Below are 6,000 nucleotides of genomic sequence, written 5' to 3'. Positions count from 1 at the left end.
TAAAATAGTGTTTGTTAAATTTGTGCTTCTAACATTTCATCTACTTTTTGCCAACTAAGATAATGAATGGCTTGATTTTGCAGACAGGAGCTGCTTTACCATGGAAATTTTTATATCCTAGACTTGGAACTGTTATAATAGGATTGTAACAAGACAGAATAGCCAACCATTCCTTTAGGTGTTCCTGACCTTCCTGTAAATGAGCTAGATTGAAAAGTAGATAAAATGATTTATAAAAGGCCAAATTTTCTTTAATTTTAAGTGGCAAAATTATGTGTTTTCAATATATTTTAATGTTTTCATTTTTTATCCACCAAGCCCTTTGGTTTACGTATGTAATCCAGTGGTGCTGCTGCTACTGGGTCTCTTGATTAGAACTGTGTGAGTTAGAAAAGAAAGGTTTCGAATGGCTTTAGCAACCTTTCAGAAATGGAATAATCACCATTCTGTTACATGCAGAATGACTTGGTGGGGGCAGGGTTAATGAAGGAGTAGAAGGGGGTTTTGTTGTTTGGAAGATTAGAAGAGGCAGAATATTAAAAAGATGAGTTGGAAGAGAACAGATCTAGATGAAATATTGGACCACTAAATGGAAGCATGAATTACACCAGGTTTTGGGGATAGGGAAGAAAATTGGTAGAAAAGAGCAATGAAAATTATCTAATTCATATCTAAATATCAAAATTATTAAATATGCCTCTATGCTGTGCCTGATTTTTCTTTTTACTCTAGTTGTCACTGTCACGGCTCTAAGATTGCTGAAAAGCAGAAGATTCTAAGTATATCTCAGCTAAAAATATTTAAGCATATATAGTTGAAACACTGAAGGATCTGAAGGATAATCAACTTAGAAACTTAGAAATTTTTGTTCTTAAAGAAAATACGACTTTTCAAACATTTTCATGTTTTCTTCTCATAAAGCTGAGGTTATAAAATTACATATCTGTATGTTTATGTAATCAAACCCATCTACCCCTCTGCTCTCTTCTCCTCATTTTTCAATCCACCACTTTGACACATAACGTCATTACTCCGAGACTGGATGGTAAATTTAGATTCTTTCTTAACATAGGCTTAACTACTATCTAGTGAATTTTTCAGCAACCTTGACAACAAGATTGACAAGCCACTGCCCTGTGGATGAAACTTTGTTTCTGAAAATCCACTCTGAGGACAGGGAAGAAAATCTGAGGAAGCTAATTTATTAGAGAACTTGCAGCTGCTTTGCTAGCTCTTCCTCCATTCCGCATCCTCTCCAATCCGGACCCTTCTTTGTAGAGGAGAGAAAATAGTAACTGACCAGTTAGGGCCTGTGATGTCTTCATTTTCTCTTTGAGCATAAAACCACAAAGTGGGCACATTTCCATCTCCCTTATATTTTATATTGCTTGTTTGGGAGAAAGAAGCCTCTATTTTTGGCAAAATTTCAAATGGTTCTTATTTCTTGTCTCACTAAGGCACAAATAACATAATGATGAACCTGAGAAAAAGAACACAGCTGAAAAGACAGGATTTTCACTTTTGTTTGAAGAGACCATGAAATATATAGTGACTCACTATTCATAAAGTGTGCATCCACTTATCTGCCACTGTTAGAGCCTTCATCCCTCTGTGACAGCTGTACAAGAAACCTTCCGCCCAAGTCACAGTGCTTTCTCTAACTGATGCCAAATCTGAATCTGGAAATAATTGTTTTCCTGTAGCATTAGAACTTTAGACTGTTAGTTGGGCTTTTATCTTAAGGTAGATAAGAAAGCCTTTCAGAGAGTTAGCACAAGGCTCTTTGAAATAATTTGTTTAGGCTAAAGTCTTTAAGCAAAGACAGCAAAGAAATGCTTCTTTTCTGTTGTATCAGAAAATGAGGAATTCTTCCTCCAACTGCAACTCTTACACCAGATTTGCTTCCAATCTAGCTCCTAAAGTTAAGGCTTCCCTGGGGAGAGGGTATAGCTCAAGTGGTAGAGCACATGCTTAGCATACACAAAGCCCTGGGTTCAATCCCCAGTACCTCCTCTAAAAATAAATAAAATAAGTAAACTTAACTACCTCCCCACCTAAATTAAAAAATAAAAAAAAAAGACTTCCCTGGTGAAGAAGATGCATGTTTTTAAAAAATTTTAAAATGGCAAGCTTCAACCTTAATAAGGTTCTTAGTTCTACCAAAGATGCAAAAAGCTATGAGTATTTAATAGGATAAAAGTCTGGGGAGAGCTGGACTATTTAATAACTGGTGTTGAAACAGTATAATAGAGTTTGAACTCTATCACCAGTGCCACCACTACATCATACAGCACCTTTGTGCAAGTTAGAAAAAGGCCCCTTCCTCTAGTGGATTCAGTACCCCACTGTGCACCATAGCTTGACTGGATTTCAGTACCCACTTACCCCCTTGGCCTGTGCCCTTTTGCAGTGAATAAATTGCACAGCCATATGCAGTGGTCTTCCCTGTTTCACTATTTATCTGCAAAACAAATTTTAGATAGATCAAAAATATTAATGTAAAAAACTGAAAATATGAAATACAAAGTGAGTGAAATTTTTTGTCTGTGACATAACACTAAGATTTAAGCAAGAAGATTGCTGTTTAATTATTATAATAGATAAAAAACAAAGTCTAATATACCCATTTATCTCTCCCTCTCCTCCCTGAAAAAACCCTAAATTCAAACTAGGAAAAATTACTTGCCACACGTTTGCATCATCTTTCACTTGCATTATCTTAAGGTCTCGTAACTAGTCTCTCTGCTTCCCCCACCCACCTCCAGTCATATCAGAACCCTCCAATGACTTCCCATCTCACATGACACAAAATCCCAAGAACTGTCGCAGCCGGCAAGACCATACCAGGTCTAACCCCGCTCTTTCCTGACTCCTTTTTAACTTGCTCACTCCACTGTAGCCTGCCCACCTCCTTTCTGTTCCTTAAACGTGCCAACTAGTTTCTCTCTTTATGACCTTTTTGCTGCTATTTCTTCTGCCTGGAATGTTCTTTTCCATACCCTCACATGGATTACTCCCTTCCTTCCCTTCAGGTGTCTTCTCAGACCTCCATCTTATCAGAGGCCTTCCCTGGCCATTCTGTATAAATAGCACCCCACACACACACTGCTGTGCTGCTGGTAGTCGGTTCCTCTTTACCCTGCTTTATTTTTTCCATGCTATCTACCACCTATTCTTTCCCATAGCATATATATAAGTTTTTTTTTTTTCTTTTTCCCTGTATCCCACTCCCAGAATTTAAGCTCTTTAAGGGCAGGGCTTTTGTTTCTTATTCTAATCCCAGGGCCTAGAGCACTGTCAAAGCACCATTTTACGTAAGGTACAAAGAAGTCTTAAAAAATTGAAAACCAGTAGAAATAGACAAGACATGAACAATCCACTAAAAACATTTTGATGGCCAGCTTATGAGATGTTTGCTCTCATTCCTAACTAAATAAGATGCAAGATAAACCTGAAATTTTCACCAGTCACATGGTATATGATTGAAAATTGTGTTTGTGAGGGTGAGGAGAAAGAAGCACTCATATTATTATTAGTGGGAGTGTAATTGGTACATTATTAGAAGGTGATTTGGCAATATTAATTAAATTTAAATAATCATTCCCTTCAGCTAAGAAATTTTCCTAAGAATTTATCTTGAAGAAGCATTGGCTGGGTGCCCAAATAAAGCACTGTTTGTAGCAGTTGTTTTCCCTGCCTCCAAGGTTCATTAGGCCTAAAGGGATAATCAGTGTGACAGACCTTGGGAAAAGAGGAGTCCTAGAACCAATGGAGAGGGGAAGTCGGACCATTTCCGTAGATGACAGGGCTGCCTTGGCATTGGTGCTGAAGTCCAGCCTTCCAGTTTTGCATGAGCCTGTAGAGGTGGCAGAACCTGAGTTAGGCTTTGAAAGTTGAATTCCAGACATTTCAACTTATGTTCAAAAAAGAAAAGCTGAGGGGAAGAAGTGATTGCCTTTGGGGAGTATGTGTAGGGGCAGAGAGGAACAGATGAAGGCTTTTACTTTTTAATTTGTATGTTTCTGAACATTTTGAATATTCTAATTTTTTATGTCTATGGGATAATCTTGGCTAAGAAATTATGGGCTATGGTTTTGCCATCTTTTCCCTTCTCTACATTAAAAAAAATTAAAAGCCTGAAAAAAAAGCCTTAGTGTTAGGGATTTTTTTTTTTAAGTGGGAAATTTGGGAGACTTTATCATCCAAATATAAAAGCAAGATTAACTTGGAATTAAAATGAGAGAGTGAAAATAATGTTAAATTATTGCAGTAATGTATCTAAACTTCTATTTTTAGTGTGCTTAAAAACTCATACATGTTCAAATGTTTTATAATGTTTCTATTCCAGATATGCTTTCTAAAATTATCATCTTCCTACTATTACAACTTCCTGTCTGTAAATGAGGGATTGAATTACATAAAATTCAACTTTTTTCAGAAACAAAATACATTTTATGGCTTTCATATAAAAACTTGCATTTCCCACAAACTGACATTGTATAATTAAAAAAGGCACAATGACAAATTCGGTTAAGTGTCTATAAACATACTTTTATTCCCACCAAAGCATACTTCTTCCAATAAGCTTGCTCTTTAGATGCTCCCGCGGCGTACTTCCAGCTGCTGAGCAGTGTTGTCCCCTAAGTTCAAACTGGCTTCTCCATGGGAAGTAGCGGTTGCCCAGTCACACCGCTAGTTTTCAAACCCCTTGTGAGCAAAGGACTATTGTGTCTATTAATTTTATATAGTTCCAGAAATTAGTAGTGAATTAAATACATAGTGAGTTAAAAATTAGTAATGAATTAAAATGTTGGAAAAATAGCAGCCACAAGTTCAAAAACTAGTTATTTGCAGACTTGGTGAAGGGAGAAACCTATCCTACGCTATCGATGTGCCTAGAATCACAATCTTGCTTTCATTTCTAGTGTGTCACTTTGTGTGTCTGTCTTTAACCTTCTGTTTTAATCAGTTGGTGGCCTTACATCATGATACACTTCATTGTCCTGTTTACTCCTTTCAAAATTAAATGTTATTTTCACAGGTATATTTATACCATCAAAATGTGTACTTTCTTTTCCACGTGTGTCTAAGTCAGCCTTACATTCATTTGAAACAGTTATGTGAATCAGCATATGCTGCAGTTTCAAAGCAGTTTAATCTTACTGGCCTGGTCATGTGATGCATTTTATTATTTAATTGCCTCAGTCCTGCCATTAGCAAAGTGAGGATGGCATTTCATAAAAATAAATACCCATTAAAATCTATGAACAAAATGATGAATATACATTTGTTTGCTTTTGCATTTTTTTAACAAAAATAAAAAAGAAATCTGGCAGTGCTAGAATAAAGTGATAAAAATACTGAAAAGGATGACACATGAAGCTTCAGTGAGACTGGCTCATTCAAGGAGATGAGGTAGCTAAGGGTGAGAGAGTGTGTGGTACAGCAAGTCAGGGCGTCCCAGCAAACAGGGGATCAAGTGGGCAGAAATATGAGCATTGCTAAGAGAGACCTTCCAGATCAACTGTACCCTGTCACAGAACAGATTGAGGAAGCTGCTTGCTCAAGGACTCACCCAAACAGGCACATCCAGTTTCCTGACATGTGGACTAATGGTCTAGGTGTAGGCCACTGGGGGCAGCCCCATAGCTCCTGCCTGCATTGTATTATCAGTTGCCTTGGACAGGTACATGTACATGCCTTACCTCTCTAACTTAGGTGAGCTCTTTGGAACAAGATCTGTCTCTTTTTATACCCTAGTTGTAACTTGAATGCAGTGCTCACATTGTAGGTCAACTTCACAGTCCAGGGCCTGCTAGGACTTCCTCAGTATTGAGGTGGCTCCTTGTCTGTGGTGCCAAACCAAATGCTAGCATGGCGGTGACAGATGCTGCCTGTACAGCCAGAATGCCTGGGTTTGAATCCTGGCTGTGTGGCAGTGAACAAGTTACTTACCCTCTCTGAGCCTCTATAAAATGAGGATAACCTAAGTGCCTACTT

This window comes from Camelus ferus, chromosome 6 (assembly GCF_009834535.1).
Source record: "Camelus ferus isolate YT-003-E chromosome 6, BCGSAC_Cfer_1.0, whole genome shotgun sequence".
Lineage (NCBI taxonomy): Eukaryota > Metazoa > Chordata > Mammalia > Artiodactyla > Camelidae > Camelus > Camelus ferus.
This window is presented reverse-complemented; position numbering follows the sequence as displayed.